Below are 19,123 nucleotides of genomic sequence, written 5' to 3'. Positions count from 1 at the left end.
GCGAAAGGTGGATATACACTGTACTAGTGCCGACATTGTGCATGCTCTGTTGCCTGTGTCTATGAGCCTGTGGTTCTGTCAGTGTGATCATGTGATGTATCTGACCCCAGGAATGTGTCAATGAAGTTTCCCCTTCCTGGGACAATGAATTAACGGTGTTCTTATTTCAATTTCCAGGAGTGTACTTAAGAGTTTCATGCTCTGACGAGTGCTTCGATTTTTCTAAATGATTTGAAATGTGATTTCAAACAGTCATCACCAGCATTCTTAGGTGTTAACTGTTAGTATTTTCTTAGTTTTGCACGGTTTTCTGATGGCAGTTCTAACTGGGCGATTCGGAATCTTTAAAATATTTTCAATGCTCAGGTTCTTTTTTAAGAGGCTTTTCGAAAGTCGAGTATCATTATGTTTCTTTAGATAAACATCACATGTTTCTGTATGTATTTCCAGTGTGATTTGGCGCAGATACTTTATGAATTTGTCAATTCCTTTTCCAGTTATTTGTCTCGTGTTTTCCAATAGTTCTTACGTCATGCCCTAGCACATTATACCGTCAGCAGTTGGCCATCACGTTCCGACATACAAGTACGACGTGTACACTATGACTATCGTATGCGTTCATATAAAAATGTTATCCATCATCAGTAATGCTGCTACTTCCGTTGTTGCAAATCGCGTAACGGGAATTTGAGGCTACAAAATGTCAAGGGAAACTGATACAGCAAAGAAATTCGTTTAACGTCTGAATTTAATATTATTTTACTCTGTTAAGAATTGAAACATGTTTAACAATGCATAAATTCGTAGCACGAGTGACTCAGCTGGAGGCTAGTACCTACTTTTTCACAAGCGGAACGTGAAACACTCACGGTTCGCTGCCAAAGCTAAATTTTGTGTGGTCGGCAGAGGCACTGTGCGTTGTTCCAACATAGCGTCCAACTGACGGGCAGGTTCACTGCGGCGTTGCTGGAATATGCGCTGCTGCAACAACGGGGGCAGTTTTATTTTGGTGTGGCGGGTTTACATGGGGTATTAATGGTATAGCTTTACGGAGAGTCCCTATTAGTATCTGGTTCCTAGGAAACAGACCGAGGTATTGGCTGTTGCTCCACTGAGCGCGCGACCGTCAAACTGCTGGTACAACGTCGGCGCAAATGTCAGGTGCTACGTGCAAATACTGAATCGCCGCAGCGGCAACAGCGCCATTTCCCTAGCATGGCAGCTGTTTGATGTGCTAAGTGTCAAAGAATACGTAATGTAAATCAGACTAGGCAACGACGCACACTACTGGTGTCGTACAAATGACGTCTCAGAAATGACTTACGTAAGTTCTTAATAGCAAGCAGTTTCTCTCGTACAAGCATAAACTGTATCTCTATTGCGTTATTACACTTTCCGCGAAACGAGCTACTGTAGGAGACGTTCATGTCTGACATGATGCAATCACGAAAACAGCGAAAAACCACGCTGTCAGAAGCGTTGGTCATGAGAGCGGTGTTGCCGTGCCGAAGTTCGTAGAAATTTAAGTGCTATCGTCTACTTCGCTGAATCGCCTGCCGTGTCGTGGGCGTTCGTGAACAAGCGACGGGATACGTGAGGGAGGGGGGGAGAGGGGGGAGAGAGAGAGAGAGAGAGAGAGAGAGAGAGAGAGAGAGAGAGAGAGAGAGAGGAGATGGTGGGTGGACCGTGAGTCAGACCTATCCATCAACTGCAGACTCCATCGCTTCCCTCTCGCCAGTGATGCCCTGACGCCTTCAAAGATTTAAAATTCCAATAATCTTCGCAAAGTGCCAGGATCCGACTGAAGCCAAAGAGTCGTAAAATAGTCCTCTCTAGCCGCTCAGCGTCTCCCGTGCTTCCGCCTCCCCCGCTAACCCTATTTCTTTTTCCCGGCAGGCCGCGCGCGACCCGCCCGGCCTCGATCGCCACCCCTTCCAACACGCCCTAAGTGATTACTTACTCTCCCTTTACCTACGGTTTACAAATCCTCCTCCGCCGCCTGCGCGGCCTTCGCGCCCGCCCCCCCCCCCCCCCCGCTGCCCCCTCCCGGCCACCCCCTTCGGCCGGCAGCCGCGCCTGCCAATCGGCTTTACCACATCCCCACGCGAGGCCACGCCTCCGCAGCTCTGACGTCACCGCGCCGGCGCTCCAATGGCGAGGCGCGGCCGCCACCCCTGCGGGCGCTCCTTCAAGAGATGCTGACCTTTAGCTCTCGCGCCGGTCCTCGAAACGCGGCCCCACACCACAGCCGGGGACACGCGGGGGCTCTCAAAATGAAGGCGAGGCGGCCGCCGCCTCCCACCCGTTGCTCACCGCTCCGACTCGACACAGAGCCCGAAGCCGTAATAAACCGGATAAAATATTCACGAGCCAACTCACCGCCCCTCATTTTGCCCCACCCGGCGACCCCTTTCAACACTTCGTAGGTCCTTCCGTGTCCGCTCAAAGGTAGCGACGACTGTCCATTGTTTCTATACAATCTACACTAAATCTCGAATGGAGAAGGTGGGAGGCAAAAAAGATGTATTTGCAATGAAGGACCACAATTACTCCCTTTTCTCCTTCCTTTATGATTGTCGGCTTTGGGCAACACGCTTTAAATATATTTGGGCTTGTATCATAATGTCTTAGCTGAAAGAGAAATGTAACTGACAAGTGTTTACTGAAATAACTTTGCGAACTAAGCTTCTTGAAGGACATCTTACGTAATGCTACTCTACGATTTTCTTCATATTCACAGATTTTGAACGTCAGAGCGTGTACGTCAATTTCCTAAAGCAGAACGACGCAAACTTCGTAAACAGTCGAGGAAAACGCCTTTGAAGATTAGATTTCCGAATGTCGTCACGTATAAAATACTTTCGACACTGTAACACAGCATCTGGTAGCTGAAAGCGTGGCGCATAAATTTTGTAGACACGGGAGTCCCTGGTTCAGTTTTCGTTAACAACAGTGTCCCTTTTTAGTTCTATTTAAATTCTGCATTATTACTAAACGAAAATGTTAAGTTAACGTACACTGTATAACTTTTAAATCAAAATTTTTAAAAAATGGTTCAAATGGCTCTCAGCACTATGAGACTTAACATCTGAGGTGATGAGTCCCCTAGAACTTAGAACTACTTATACCTAACTAACCTAAGGACATCACACACATCCATGCCCGAGGCAGGATTCGAACCTGCGACTGTAGCAGCGGCGCGGTTCCCGACTGATGTGCCTAGAGCCGCTCGGTCACAACGGCCGGCACGAATCTCCTTCACTGGAAATTTTATAGCACTTTACAGGCTATTTTGTCCCCCACATGCAGCTAAGTAATAGCAGTACTAATCAGGTCTGTAACGCAGGCGTTAGCGCTACAAGTGTGCGATAGAGATCAGAGACGAAGAGCCTGACTGAAGCACGACTATAAGCAGACTGCAACGTAGAGCAGTGTCCTTTACGAGATGCCACTCACAACGCGGCGTGTCGCTAGGCAGATGAGTAGCTGTCACTCAAAGTGATGGCCGCCATTGTGAACGGTATGTCCGCAGGCGACACTAGCCCACGCAGTTCATCTCACATCGTGATCACAATGCCTCCTCTACCGTACAGCCCACATGCGAAGGAGACCGCCTTTTATTAAAATTCATTCCAGAACAAAATAACACAAACATTGTAAATAATAGTGCTTCATTTTAAACTGACATGACACGCGCGTAACATAATAGACACGCGTCGTTTGATTACATCAACCGTCAATCGATGCTGGTATCAAGCTGTTACGTGAGAATGGTGGTTGCGCTACTTTCAGCGGTCGAATGCAGTAACGGCTGCAGAACCGATCATTGCATTCTGTCACCCGCAAAAAAAAAAAGTTTAGTCGCTTTAGATGACATTATCTCGGTCTCAGGCACGACTCATTTCACTTTGGTTCACAATTAGCGTTTCGCTAATCTCGATGCGTAAATACTTTTGGAAACGTCATCCATCGCAGCGAAGAGAAGCAAGCTGAAGTGGCAACTCTTAGGAACTGCAAGTAAAGTATTTCGAGAAACCTTCATATGATAATTTTTGAAGATGCACTATCCTCCTAACAGCATGTGAATAAGATTGCAATATGTTAAGTGAAAGCTACAGAAAACAACTGTATACATCTTTCCTCTTCGCGCCATATCAAAATTAATATGCCGGCCTTTGTCGCCGAACGGTTCTAGGTGCTTCACTCCGGAACCGCGCGACTGCTACGGTCGCGGGTTCGGATCCTATCTCGGGCATGGATGTGTGTGATGTCCTTTGGTTAGTTAGGTTTAAGTAGTTCTAAATTCTAGGGGACTGATGACCTCAGATGTTAAGTCTCATAGTGCTCAGTGCCATTTGAACCATTTGAAAAATTAACATTCCCAAACGATAACGCACTTCCGTTTCTGGAGTTTAACGGCGTAAGTGCTACATGCAAGTTACGCTGCAAAGTAGATAAATTCTGAGGGACTGTCGCCTTCGTTTCACATGCGATCAAACACGCTCCAGAACACGGTATTTCATGTATTATGCAACCACGGCGTAACAACAAATCACCTACGGGAGAGATTTTGACAAGACTGGGGCATAAATCAAAGAACCCCTAAAAGTCAAAGTCTTCGAAAGCAAGAAATGACTGCCGTGCAAGGCACTTCGCAACCTGAACCAACCGTGCACACGTCCACCGAGGAACAGTACTTATGAGCACCTGCAGAAAATCAGGAAATCACACTATTCACGGTAATCTTAAGCGCGTTGCTGATGACGACGGGTTTGTCGGTCCGAAGCCGTAGCTCTCCACGCTGGTCTGTCTTCACTTCTGCAACACACACACACACACACACACACACACACACACACACACACACACACCTGAACCTGTTGACCGTAGTCATAAGCCTTGGTCTCCATCTAAAACGCTCATTCCCCTTTCTTCAGCTGTCCATCACCAAATCGACTATTCCTCGGTGTAGTACCACATCTAGTTGTGCCACAAATTTCTTTTCTCCACAATTCTATTCAGTACCTCCTCCATAGTTACGTCATCTACCCACCTAATCGTCATTATTATTCTGTAGCACGAAATTCCAAAAGTTTCTATTCTCTCTGTATCTCAGCTGTTTATCGTCCACTTTTCCATACAAAGCCACACTCCAAATACTTTAACAAATTTATATTTAGAAATTTATGTACTATGTTAACAAATTTCTCTTTTACACAGGAGCTTTTGTTTCTACTTCCAGTCTGCATTGAGTATCCTCTTTACTTCTCTCATTGTGGCTTATTTTACTGCCGAAACAGTAGAACACTTCTATATTCTGCGTCTCATTTCGTAACCCCTCCCTCAGCTTCACCTTATTTAATTTTACTATACTTCATTATTTCGTCCCCCCCCCCCCCAGTCCTTTCTTTACTTCTCTTAATGTTCATCTTTAACCACTTTTCAAGAAACTATTCATTCCATTCTCTGATCTTCCAAGTCCTTTGTCGTATCTTTCTCAGTTTCCTCTCAAACTACTTATACCCTTCTACGTTGTTCCGATTCATAGAACTGTAGGCAACTAGCAGTACAATATGTAGATAACCTTTCGATCCTTCTATTTTATCCGTGATATCTTCAAAACTTCAAGTATTTAAGGAGGTATGCCATATTCATACTTGAGCAAAGTGATACAGTACACGACCACTAGCATTATTTATCAAAGCAGGATAACGAAAGGGCTGAAGAGGACTAAAAGAGGAAGCGCTTTTGAAGATCGGTAACACACCTTTTGATATTCCTAAACTGCCTGAACAAGTAATCTTCCATGTACCGTAGCTTCGCGTATCCAGGTCCGTTACCGGACAATTAGGTCCCGAAAACACGTTACGGATCATGCTTGCAAAGGGCATGTCTGGATGACTGCTCACCAAAACCTTTTCTCTTAAAGTAGTTCTTAGTTTCATGAACAGGTTCGCTGATGGCGACTCCACTGTGTGGAAAGTCTGAAAACGGCACTGCAGTGTACTGACCACGTGCCTCTCCATACCGAACCCGCATGACGCCGCAAGCCAGCTGCCGGAAAACATCCTTTGGGTATTGAAGTTTCACTCTGCAGCGGAGTGTGCGCTGATATAACACTTCCTGGTAGACTGAAGCTGTGTGCTGGACCGTGACTCGAACTCTACACTTTCGCCTCTTGCGGGCAATCGCTCTAGTGACTGAGTTACCCATCCACCACTCACGACCCTTCGTCTCAGCTTTATTTCCTCCCGTATCTTATCTTGCACTTTACAAACTTCACAGAAGCTCTGCTGCGTAACTTCCAAGACTTGTGTTGCGAGTTAGGCAGAGCTAGTCTTGCAAGTACGCAGGGAAGATTCTGTGAAGTTTAAAAGGTAGGAGATGCGGTACTGGCGAGGAAGACGTGAGGAAGAGTCGTGATCCATGTGCTTTGGTGGCACGGTCGGTAGAGCACCTGTCTGCGAAAGGTTGAGTTTCCGAGTTCCGAGCGTCGGTCCGGCACACAGTTTTAATCTACTAGGATGTTCAAACAGATTTAAGTCTTCTGTGGTTTCCATGCACCACGTCAGGCGAATGCCGGAACGGTTCCTTAAAAAAGTGGCGTCACATTTCTTTTTCTCCCTTAGCCAGGTTCAAATTATTTCGTAGTTAAATGCCAAACAAAAATTTCCATCGTGTGCACGTACATTCTTAAATGAAATCATGAAAGACACATAATTCGAAATTCTTATCGCCAAACGAAATTTACGGTTAAAGAAAACATTTTTACTGGCAACAAAGGACACAAACTAAAGATTAATTAAAATAAGACTACATGCAGCCCATTCAAAAGTTGGTAGGAGAAGAAAGTAATACAGCCTCACTTACCAAAAATCATTAACACAGTAGCGGACCGCTTTATTGTCGATCTGAAACAAAAGAGAACAATTAGTTACTCTGGGTTAATTCAGTATAAGAATCGTAGATTCCAGTCTCCATTCATAACCAATAACAGCGGGTCTCCAACAGTCAGATACAAAACCGTAGAAAAGCTTTAACATTAAAGATACGGTTAAACTTTCGACGTAACAGTCGCTAAAATGGACAGATGCTCGTTGAACTTTTAACCAATGAACACAGTGCACACATCAGACACAAATCAATGCCCAAACGCTACTCCCATATCTGCATACGTTAGTTTAATCTGGCTGAAAGATGCTTACACTTACGCTGAGAAATGTCACGAGATTCAACATAAGCGATCCAAAAGGGAAGCGGCCACTACAGGTTGTGTGTTTCCGGAATCAGACTACTGCAGTACTGGAATCTGGACGACTAAAGAATATATTTTTCCCGTATTGGAACAAACACGACGTAGAACGTGCTGTTCAACAAAAAACTTCCCGAGCGCCACCACGCTTTTAGGTGTCACTTGTATGGGCAGGACGTCTCTTCATCTTCATTACATCTCATGTCAGAAGGAACTGTCACTTGGTGCAGTTTTCTTTTTCCCCTGATTACCCTCTAGACTACGTTCTTCTATCCTGTAATGTGCAAATATTTCATAGAAGGTGCAAGACAAAGAGTACAGTGACTTGACCCAGAGAGATCAGCGCCTGATTTAATGTCGCAAAGCGCCACGTACATCTTCGACAGCGAGTGACATGGCCCCTTGACCACGAATCGTAACGGGACAGGGTACAATATAAAACTAAATAAAATGCTTAGAGGTGCTAAACGAAATGTAGGAAATCTCCACCTAAAACGAAAAGAAATGCCAAAAGCATTGCTTTAACTTCAGTGTGTGCACAAAAGGACTGCAACTCAAGAAAATGAACACCGACAGATGATGATAATATCACTCGAACTGAAATTGTCAGGGAATCGGTGAGGGCAGAGGAAGGGAAACGACCCCTGCACTACACAGAAAAAGGCACGAACAACCACCAGCTATCAAATTACTCGGGCCGCAGCAGCAGTCTGTGGCTTTCTTGTAGGCGGCGGTAAGCGCAGTCCCATCATTTACCACGGCTGCAGCCACTGAAACCGAACACACTGATGAAAAAACGTTACCACCACCTGCTTATTAGTCGTTGGTCCTCCATTAAAAAACAATGCAGCAACAATTCTGCGCGACGTGGATTCAGGTTTCTGGAGTTATGAGACGGCAGATGTTTACACACAGTTCAGGAAAATTCTGTAAACTATGGGCCGATGGTTTGTGGGTGCGAAAACGGCACCCAATAGCGTCACATGTATGTTCCATCAGTTTCAGATCAGGCGAATTCGGAGGCCAAGACGTCAATTCACTATACAACTCCTCAGACCACAGTAGCAAGATTCAGGCCTGGTGACACTGACAGTTACCGTGCTGGAGGAAGCCGTCAAGCATGAAAGGGTGCAGGTGGTCCGCAATAATGTTCACGTAGTTCACAGTCATCGATTACTACAACACGTCACAAGAAATGCCAGGCGAATGCTCCCACGCCGCAACGCGTCCGTGGCGCGCGACGTGTTTCGAACAGCCGTCCGTCTGAATGACGGCGTATCCGGAAAAGATCATAGGCATGTTGTAACAAGAAACACCATTCCACCAGGTGATACACTACTGGCCATTAAAACTGCTACACAACGAAGAAGACTTGCTACAAACGCGAAATTTAACCGACAGGAAGAAGATGCAATGATATGCAAATTATTAGCTTTTCAGAGCATTCACACGAGGTTGGCGCCGGTGGCGACACGTACAACGTGCTGACTTGAGGAAAGTTTCCAACCGATTTCTCATACACAAACAGCATTTGACCGACGTCGCCTGGTGAAGCGTTGTTGTGATGCCTCGTGTAAGGAGGAGAAATGCGTACCATCACGTTTCCGACTTTTATAAAGGTCGGATTGTAGCCTATCGCGATTGCTGTTTATCGCATCGCGACATTGCTGCACGCGTTGGTGGAGATCCAATGACTGTTAGCAGAATATGGAATCGGTGGGTTCAGGAGGGTAATACGGAACGCGGTGCTGGATCCCAATGGCCTCGTATCACTAGCAGTCGAGATGACAGGTATCTTACCTCATGGCTGTAACGGATCGTGCAGCCACGTCTCGATCCCTGAGTCAACGGATGGGGACGTTTGCAAGACAACAACCATCTGCACGAACAGTTCGACGACGTTTCCAGCAGCATGGACTATCGGCTCGACCACGGCTGCGGTTACCCTTGACGCTGCATTCAGACAAGAGCGCCTGCAACGGTGTACTCAAAGACGAACCTGGGTGCACGAATGGCAAAACGTCATTTTTTCGGATGAATACAGGTTCTGTTGACAGTATCATAATGGTCGCATCCATGTTTGGCGACATCGCGGTGAACGAAAATTGGAAACGTGTATTAGGCATCGCCATACTGGCGTATCACCTGGTCACCTCTTGTTCACATTGACTGCACTTTGAACAGTGGACGTTACATTTCAGATGTGTTACGACCCGTTGCTCTACACTTTGTTCGATCCCTGCGAAACCCTACATTTCAGCAGGATAATGCACGACCGCATGTTGCAGGTCCTGTACGGGCCTTTCTCGACATAGAAACTGTTCGACTGCTGGCCTCGCCAGCACATTCTCCAGATCTCTCACCAATTGAAAACGTCTGGTCAATGGTGGCCGAACAACTGGCTCGTCACAATACGCCAGTCACTACTCTTGATGAACTGTGGTATCGTGTTGAAGCTGCATGGCCAGCTGTACCTGTACACGCCATCCAAGCTCTGCTTGACCCAATGTCCAGGCGTATCAAGGCCGTTATAACAGCCAGAGATGGTTGTTCTGGGTACTGATTTCTCAGGATCATTGCACCCAAATTGCGTGAAAATGTAACCACATGCCAGTTCTAGTATAATATATTTGTCCAATGAATACCTGTTTATCATCTGCATTTCTTCTTGGTTCAAAAAAATGGCTCTGAGCACTATGGGACTCAACTGCTGAGGTCATTAGTCCCCTAGAACTTAGAACTACTTAAACCTAACTAACCTAAGGACATCACAAACATCCATGCCCGAGGCAGGATTCGAACCTGCGACCGTATTTCTTCTTGGTGTAGCAATTTTAATGGCCAGTAGTGTAGGTCCACATTGCTCCACGCCCAATATTGATGATGCTGTGGCCGCTGCAACGGTTTGGTGATAACGATGGGTCAACATGGGAACCGACGGGGGCCTTTTGCCACGGAGCTCCATGTTCAACAAAGTGCGCTGCACAGTGTGCTCCGACACACTTTTGCCTGCACCAGCATCGTACTCCGGCGTCGTATTTGGCAACCCTGCTTTACAGAGCGGAAGAGACTCCCACCTCCACATTCTATGAGGTGTAGACGTCCGACACCTTGTTGCTTGCTCGTTGTTCCACAGAGCTCCAACCACTCCCCATACATGTTCACGACAGTAGCACGAGAACAGCCGACCAGCTGCGCCGTTTCTGACATAATCGTTCCCTGGCCACAGACCATAACAATCTTGCTTCAAAGTCGTAGATTTCCCGTTTGCAGCCCGTGTCATCACTAGAAAGTGTCTGCCCCGCTTATACAATGATGTGGCAAATGTCACGGATAGCGATACGCAAGATACAGATGGCAGTAGTATCGCGTACACAAGTGCAAGAGTGGAGCTGTCATTTGCCCTCAGATGATTCATGTGAAAAGATTCCCAACACGATTAATGCCGCAAGACAGGAGTAACAGACTTTGAACGCGGAATAGTAGTTGCAGCTAGACGTATGGACAGTCCATATAGGAAATCGTTGGGGAATTCAATACTAGGTGTACCGGTATGAAATGAGCATGAGATACAGATGTATCGATACGGAACATTTGTTGTCAACGAGCCTTAATTTTGCTTTGTTTGGTTGATATGACATCTGTCGAAGATATTTAGTATACATCAAGTCATGGAACAATCATCATCATGTGTTTTCATCGTGTTAACAATATCGAATTTTGTACCAGAAAGTGATGATTTGCGGAAAGCATTAATTTTTTGTTTTCATTTGGAAAGAAGTGCTGCAGAGTCGCATCGAATGCTTGTCTAGGCACGTGGTGATCACGCTCTATCAGAAGCAACATGCAAAAGATGGTTTCAACGGTTCAGAAATAATGATTTTGATGTAAGAAATGAAGAACGTGGAAGACCACCAAAAAAGTTCGAACATGCCGAATTGCAAGCAATATTGGATGAAGATGATACTTTGAGTCAGAAGTAAAAGGCAGCAATGCTAAATGTTGCACAACAAACAATTTCTGGCCGTTTGATAGCTATGGGAAAGATCCAAAAGTGTGGAAAATGGGTGCCACATGAATTGAATGAAAGACAGATGGAAAACCGAAAAACCATTTGTCAAATTTTGCTACAAACACATGAAATAAAATCAATTTTGCATCGAATTGTTACTGGCGGTGAAAAATGGATTTATTTTAAGAATCCTAAACGGGAAAAATCTTGGGTTAATCCGGGACAACCATCAACATCGACTGCAAAACCAGATCGATTCGGCAAGAAGACAATGCTCTGTGTTTGGTGGGATCAGAAAGGTGTGGTGTAGCATGAGCTTCTAAAACCCGGTGAAACTGAATACTAATCGCTACAGACAACAAATGATCAATTTGAACTATGCATTGATCGAAAAAAGACCAGAATGGGCCAGAAGACATGGCAAAGTAATTTTTTTACACGACAATGCACCTGCACACAAAGTGAAACTGGTTCAAGATACAACCAAAACACTTGGCTGGGAGCTGCTACCCCACCCGCCGTATTCACCAGACTTGGCCCCTTCCGACTACCATTTGTTTTCATCAATGGGACACGCATTGACTGAGGAACACTTCGATTCCTACGAAGAAGTCGAAAAATTGAGTGTCTGATTGGTTTGCTTCAAAAGAAGAACATTTGTATTGGCGTGGCGCTCACAAATTGCCAGAAAGGTGGTCAAAATGTATAGAAAGCAATGGTCAGTACTTTGAATAAAATGTTTTTACTTTTCAATTCAAAAATAGTGTTTCATTATCACAAATAAAAACGCTCATTTCATACCGGTACACCTGGTATTCTGAGATCCACAGTGTGAATCGAGTGCCGAGAATTCGAAATTTCTGACATTACCTCCGATAACGGACAAAGCCGTGGGCGACAGCCGTCACTTAAAGACCGAGAGCAGAGCCATTTGCGCAGCTGTCTGTGGTAGCAGACGAGCAAGACTGCTCGGAGTAACCGCAGAAATCAATTTGAGACGTACGACGAAATTAACCGTTAGGGCAGTGAGGCGAGGTTTGGCGTTAATGGACTATGGCAGCAAACCGCACAGCACCGCCTGCAGCGTCTCTCCTGGGCTCATAACTATATCGGTTGGATCCTAGATCGCTGGAAAACCGAGGCTTGGTCATGTGAGTCCTGATTTCCGTTGGTAAGAGCCGATGGTAGGGTTCGAGTGTGGCGCAGATTCTACAAAGCCATGGAACCAAGTTGTGAACAAGGCACTGTGCAAGCTGGTAGTGGCTCCATAACGGCGTGAGTGGACTGGGTCCCCTTGACTTGTGCTGTTCGGCTACTTGGACATCATTTGTTGCCATTCGTAGACATCATGTTCACAAAAAACTATGGATTTTTTTTGGATGAGAAACTGCCATGTCACCAGGCCACATTCTGGGCAGTTCGAGAAACTAATTTGGCCACCCACATCACTTCACACGAAATCCATCGAACATTTATGGGGCACAATCGAGAGGTGAGTTCGTGCACAAAATTTTTCTACCAGCAACACGTTCTCAATTGTAGACTGCTATAGAGGCAGCATCAATATTTCTGCAGGGGACTTCCAACGAATTATTAAGCCACTGCCACGTCAAGTTGCTGCAGTACGCCGGGCAAAACGAAGTCAGACACGAGTTTAGGAGGAATCCCATGACTTTTGTCACCTGAGCGTGTACTTTCCTTACCATATCTCGTGCCTGCAACACTGTCAGGCTCATCAGCGTAATTTACGTATACAGCTGAGCTCTTGCAGCGGTTCACCGTGAAGTGCACTACTTTGGCAATCATTTGCCAGTGCGTTCAAAATGGTTCAAATGGCTCTGAGGACTATGGGACTTGCTATCTGAGGTCATCAGTCCCCTAGAACTTAGAACTACCTAAACCTAACTAACCTAAGGACATCACACACATCCATGCCCGAGGCAGGATTCGAACCTGCGACCGTAGCGGTCATGCGGTTCCAGACTGTAGCGCCTAGAAACGCTCGGTCACTGCGACCGGCGCCAGTGCGTTCTGCTCAAGACTGAGGTTTTGTTTCTTATATTATTGTTCCCCCATTAGCAATGCTGTTGTGTGTTAACTGAATATTCCTTCGCGTTGTTTTCCTTTCTCCCAGTACCTAGTTTCGAATACTTTACCACTAGTCGTAAAACATCGGACACAGTGTCTCTCATCAGAGACTGAGGAACCCATTTCTATTTTTGGCAACGACATCTATCGAAACGTATTGCACAACTGGACAATCGAACATAGACCCACAAACATTTTTTACACGTTGTAGTAAATGGCATTGCACTTTCAATTTATACAGACACAAAACAATGCATATTAACGCACCGGACAAACAAATCACTACCCCCTTCCGCCCCCCCCCCTTCCTACTAGACACCATAATAACAAACTGTAACACCGACTCCAGCTTTAGTAATGGCCTCCAATCGTCAACGTAGTAAATAAATTTTTTCATGTATAACGCATCATGCTCCAGTTACTCACTGACGGCTAGATTCCGTCGAGCTGTAGTACCAAGTTGCGAGATTACTGATTGTTCCACACGCTGTTCCAAACAGTCCCAGACATTTTCTATGGGATTTAGACCGGATGCTTTAGAGGGCAAGTGGGGTGCGATTGGGTGCATGACTCATTCAAACCAAGATCGTAATCGTGCAGCTGTATGAACACGGCTGTTATCTTGGGAGATGCTAGTGACTACAGTATATTCATTCCGAAGATATTTAAGAACTTTGTGTGAATTGTAAGCCAAGACACTTAATTATTTCCCAATTCAATTCAATGCAATTCAATTTTTAAAACATTATGTACAAAACTGTAACAGTTAAGCTTTTTATTCTTGTAAATATGCATTTCTGTATCTGTTTATTCAATTATGTGTACATTGTCACTATGTGTTGCCGATGGCTAAATTGAGTACACGCTTAAAAATAACGGGCAACACTTGGTCACCGAGAATGTTGAAAAACACCATCAGCTAAATGAGTGGATCCTTGTCACCGTTTCAGTCTGGAACCGCGCGACCGCTACGGTCGCAGGTTCGAATCCTGCCTCGGACATGGATGTGTGTGATGTCCTTAGGTTAGCTAGGTTTAAGTAGTTCTAACTTCTAGGGCACTGATGACCTCAGATGTTAAGTCCCATACCGCTCAGATCCATTTTTGAACCGAAAAGTGGTGAACTGCATTAACTGACAGTAGAAATACATGTTGTGTTTGAAACGGATTGGCACTGGCAAGGCGAGACATTCTTTTCACGTCGGTTAGCAGCTTCGTGCGAGCACTGTCCTTATGAGCGTAATATGGCTGCGAATGGTACACCATTCCTCGTAGAAACGATGGAGTGTCCGCTTTCATATACCAACAAATCACGTAACTTAAGGACCCCTTCGAACACGATAGCTCCTTTCTGCATTCTGGCGACGTCTCCATCTTAGTGCACTGATTCCATACATCCGACTGACAAATGCGCGCCACTTCACTGCCAAGACTTACAACAGCAATGGGATAACATAACCGCCTGGTACCATGTGTACAATACTGCAGTGCTAAGAAGTACCAACGTGGTACTGGCAATACTCATGAGAGTATAGAAGGGGAATAGTAATGGGCTGAAGTGAGAAAATGGTTCAAATGGCTCTGAGCACCATGGGACTTAACAGCTATGGTCATCAGTCCCCTAGAACTTAGAACTACTTAAACCTAACTAACCTAAGGACATCAAACAACACCCAGTCATCACGAGGCCTGAAGTGAGAGTTGCACTATGTGTCGAAGAGGGAGAAGTGCAACCGTGATATATGTGGTGTAACAGATAGCGAATCTACCTAGTAAGCAGAAGATCGAAGTTCGAGTCCTGGCGCTGGTACAAATTTCAATTAATCGTCATAGCCTACATCATTATTACTGCATTACAATTTATCGATTCATCGATTAGCCAGGGGGAATCGTTAGTTCTATATTTCAGTGCTCTTCCAGTGTTGTGGAAGACATTTTCAGAGTATAGAGTCACGTCGACTTGGAGAAATCTTGAAGACGTAGATATACGGGGTAAATGTACGTTCCAGTTTCAAAACACTGTAAAAACAAGAAAAACACTGCTCAGAATATTACCGAAGACATGGGAAACATTATGAAAACAATAAGAGTAAAATTTAAGGAACTTTTTCCCCACTAGATGGCGCTGTCAGCAGCAGAATACACATCTGTTCCTCAGTTTGCGTCTCTCGCACTCTGTATGACTACTTCAATGCAGTATCGTGCGCTGGTGGTAAGGCTCTTCTACCAGAATGGTGACAGTGCCAGTAGCTCTGGTAAGTTCCGGACACTCAATGACATGGAAAAAGGCATTGGTTCGATGTCTGGTATGGGTCTGGGAGAAAATGATTACAACTTTAGAAAAGACAGGTTCTTTTGAAGTTCAATGAGGCAGAGGGAGGAAAGCAGCTGATCGAAGATATGGCCATAGCGCTGTAGGAGGGATCGGGAGGTGGTGTGCACCCACACAAGCAGTGCACGGAGAACTGCCCCAACGTTGGACATGCCTGCGAGCACGGGGCATAAAATCCTGCACTGCTATCAACGCAAAACCACCCACGTCCAGGAGTTGCTTCCCGCTGGCCTGCCAGCAAGACAATTGTTAATAGAATGAGATTTTCACTCTGCGGCGGAGTGTGCGCTGATATGAAACTTCCCGGCAGATTAAAACCGTGTGTCGGACCGAGACTCCAACTCGGGACCTTTGCCTTTCGCGCGCAAGTGCTCTACCAACTGAGCTACCCAGGCACGCCTCACGCCCCGTCCTCACAGCTTTAATTCCGCCGGTACCAGAAAGGCAAAGGTCCCGAGTTCGAGTCTCGGTCCGGCACACAGTTTTAATATGCCAGAGAGTTTCAAGACAAACGTTCGCTCTGGAATTTTTTGCTCCCATGAACGTAGACAACGAACGGCCGTCTAACATTTTGTGGACAAACGAACTCCCATTTCCATCTCCAAGGACATGTCACTACGCAGAACTGCAGAATATGGGTAACGCAAACGCCACATGCATACCAACCGGAACCATTTTATTCTGAAAAGATGACTGTGTAGTGCGGGTTGACGGCGTCGTTTATGGCTCTGAGCACTATGGGAATTGACTTCTGAGGTCATCGGTCCCCTAGAACTTAGAACTGCTTAAAGCTATCTGACTTAAGGACATCACACACATCCATGCCCCAGGCAGGATTCGAACCTGCGACCGTAGCGGTCACGAAGTTCCGGACTGAAGCGCCTAGAGCCGCACGGCCATCGTTTATCTTTAAGGCCATATTTTTTCGAGATGAGATTTGAAGGTCCTGTTACCGGTCACTGATAAACTTATGAAAGTCTTTTGTGTACCAGCATCAGTCCATCATTTGTATGCAATGTGGCGCTCCTACGCCCATTGGAAAGCAAGTGAAGCCGAGCCGGGACACAGTAACTAGAAACTTTCTGTGGCACACACACCACTCGAGTACACGGTCATGCAGGAGTAGGTGGGAAAGTAGGTGCATAATGTCTTCCTCTTTGTTGGTAGGACAGACACCACTTATTGTTTTACAAGATTCTCATATGCTGCAGTACGTCTGATAAAGGAAGCATGTTCGCACACCTTTGTCCCGTGGGGGATGACACTGTTAGCGAGAATGTCGATAATTTCATTGCCTCTGACAAAACGGTGCCAGTTAACAGTTCGGCATGTTGAATGCTTAACTTGTGTGGCCATGCATACTGTGTATGGTGTAATGTGTAAATCACACCACAGTGTAACACCTACAACGCCTCTCGCTGTTAATAAACCAAAATAGCTCCCAAATTAGCTCCCATGCCTCCGAAATATAAATTCAGAAAATGTCCCATGCCCCGCCACCAGTAGTAATTTACGAAATAGAAATAAGAGACAAATAGAGGGAAATCTATAGTAGAAAAATAGAAAAAGAAAAGAATTTTAATCATAAATTTCGGAAGCATGGGAGGGGGGAAAAACGATAGAAATGGTTAAATTATTAGTTATTCTTATATATGAGAAAATATTATAGTCACAGAACGTAGGTCTTGAACACCAAAGATAGCGTTTACTGAAGTATAAATAGACATACAATGCAATTATGATACTCCAGTCTCTATCCTCTTGTCTGTTCGAAGTCAATTAGGACGTACAGCTTTAGGAATCAACAATAGGAGCTTTATTAAACCAAGGCGCAAGAATAAATCGCGACGAGATTTTTTTTGGGAAGCATTAATTTCAGATCAGAATGAGAACTTTTGTCATATTAGAGGAACGGGGAGGTGATCAATAATCTCTCTGACTTTAACGTCACTTCGTGTGAAGATTTAAATATTTTACGGAATTAACGATTTTTGGACAGATTCTGACTTTGTATTGTGATAGTGGAAAAGATTTACTTCACGCGACTAGTAAGCATAGTTCGTGACAGTTTGTGGATATTAAACGGGAACAATCTTTTTATCGAAAGTGACAGAACGTTGTTTAATACGTCTGATATTGACAGGATTCCAGATTAGATACTTATTCAAAGAACCCCTTTGAATGCCATGCCATCGTGTGAGTGAACTGATTTATTAATAATTATTGTTAAATAAAATAACGTGTTAATTTAAAACTGACTATTCGTCTTGAACTTTACTTCGATTTAGGTTCATAAATAATTAGGTTACGTGATTTTCACCAAGAATAAACTGCAGACGAGTAACTGAAACAAGTGAACGAGAATCTATTGACAACACTAGTATTAATTTACTTATGGTTTTTTTCTTCAAAACTGGGGAGACAATACGTGTAGTGAATCACTGGGGTTAATTTAAGAACTAGCCGAGATAAAACAAAACGGCTCAATACCAGTCAATGTATAGATAAATTAACATTCCCACTTTCATGCAAGTACGGAAGTCGGGATAGAAAGAAGGGTCGCTACAACAGCCATCGTATTGCGAATCATCTTTCATTTGTAGGCGAAGTTATTTAGGTTCTGACGTCTTAGGTGCTATCTAGTGGGGAAAATCTTTATTTTTTTTTTTTCTTTCCGTAACTTTTCCCCCCTTCTTCGGTAATATTCAGTCGAAGCTGACGTCATTTTGAGCGGCAGTTCGTTCTAATTATAAGCACCCTGTCCGAGCCGCCCCGTGTGGTGCACCGGCCAGCCCGCCGTGTCCAGCTCCTGGCGGCGCACAGCCGCAGGTAGCGACGCCAACGCCCGCCTGCCGCGCTCACGCCGGTACAGACGATTTCACGCTCCACGGCGGTCGAGCAGTTTCACAGCCGACTGCCGCCGGCCTGCCAACACTACGGACGCTTTGATCAGCGCAATCCGGGCGCGCAAAATCGCCAGCGCTCGTCCAACATTTCAGCGGACGGAAAACAAGGCGAGCCCATATCCTTCGGCAGCGCACCACAACTCTCCTAGATCTCAGAGTGTGTGTACAATGTGAGGCGAAGCTTGTCCTTAAGGCAACCAGTTTGGTTTGTAAATACACTTATGGTCAATAAATCATTTATGAACTGCCTCGTATAATGCTGCTACACACAAAACTGGCTATTTACACTCCTAAATGGAAATCGAGTCAACCTCTGAGTACCTTCTTAGAAGCCGCGCCATTTTGGCAACTGACAACTATCAGCACCTCATCGAAACCGTCGTATACCGCGTTTGATGACAGCCCAAAAAGGAGTGATGGAAGGAAAGTTAACATTTAACGCACACTCGACACAGAGGTCATCTAGTGACTGAGCTTTAATTCTGGTCCGAAGAGATACCGAAACAATGAGCCTAGTTGCATCACCCTCCAACC

General features: G+C 45.2%; 1 protein-coding gene across 7 annotated transcripts in view; it reads right to left on the bottom strand.

Annotated features, from left to right (window-relative positions):
• The window catches only part of LOC124719063 (poly(rC)-binding protein 3), a 507,840-nt gene that overhangs the window by 279,904 nt on the left and 208,813 nt on the right, over positions 1-19,123 (bottom strand). For all 7 annotated transcript variants that reach the window (XM_047244744.1, XM_047244735.1, XM_047244741.1 and 4 more), the window contains exon 2: positions 6,871-6,911. The gene's annotated coding sequence lies outside the window, so the exon portion shown is untranslated. The remainder of the gene's footprint in view (positions 1-6,870; positions 6,912-19,123) is intronic.

The sequence above is a fragment of the Schistocerca piceifrons genome, chromosome 10 (genome assembly GCF_021461385.2).
Source record: "Schistocerca piceifrons isolate TAMUIC-IGC-003096 chromosome 10, iqSchPice1.1, whole genome shotgun sequence".
NCBI lineage: Eukaryota > Metazoa > Arthropoda > Insecta > Orthoptera > Acrididae > Schistocerca > Schistocerca piceifrons.
Note: the sequence above shows the minus strand (reverse complement) of the source record. Positions and strands in the feature narration are given on the sequence as shown.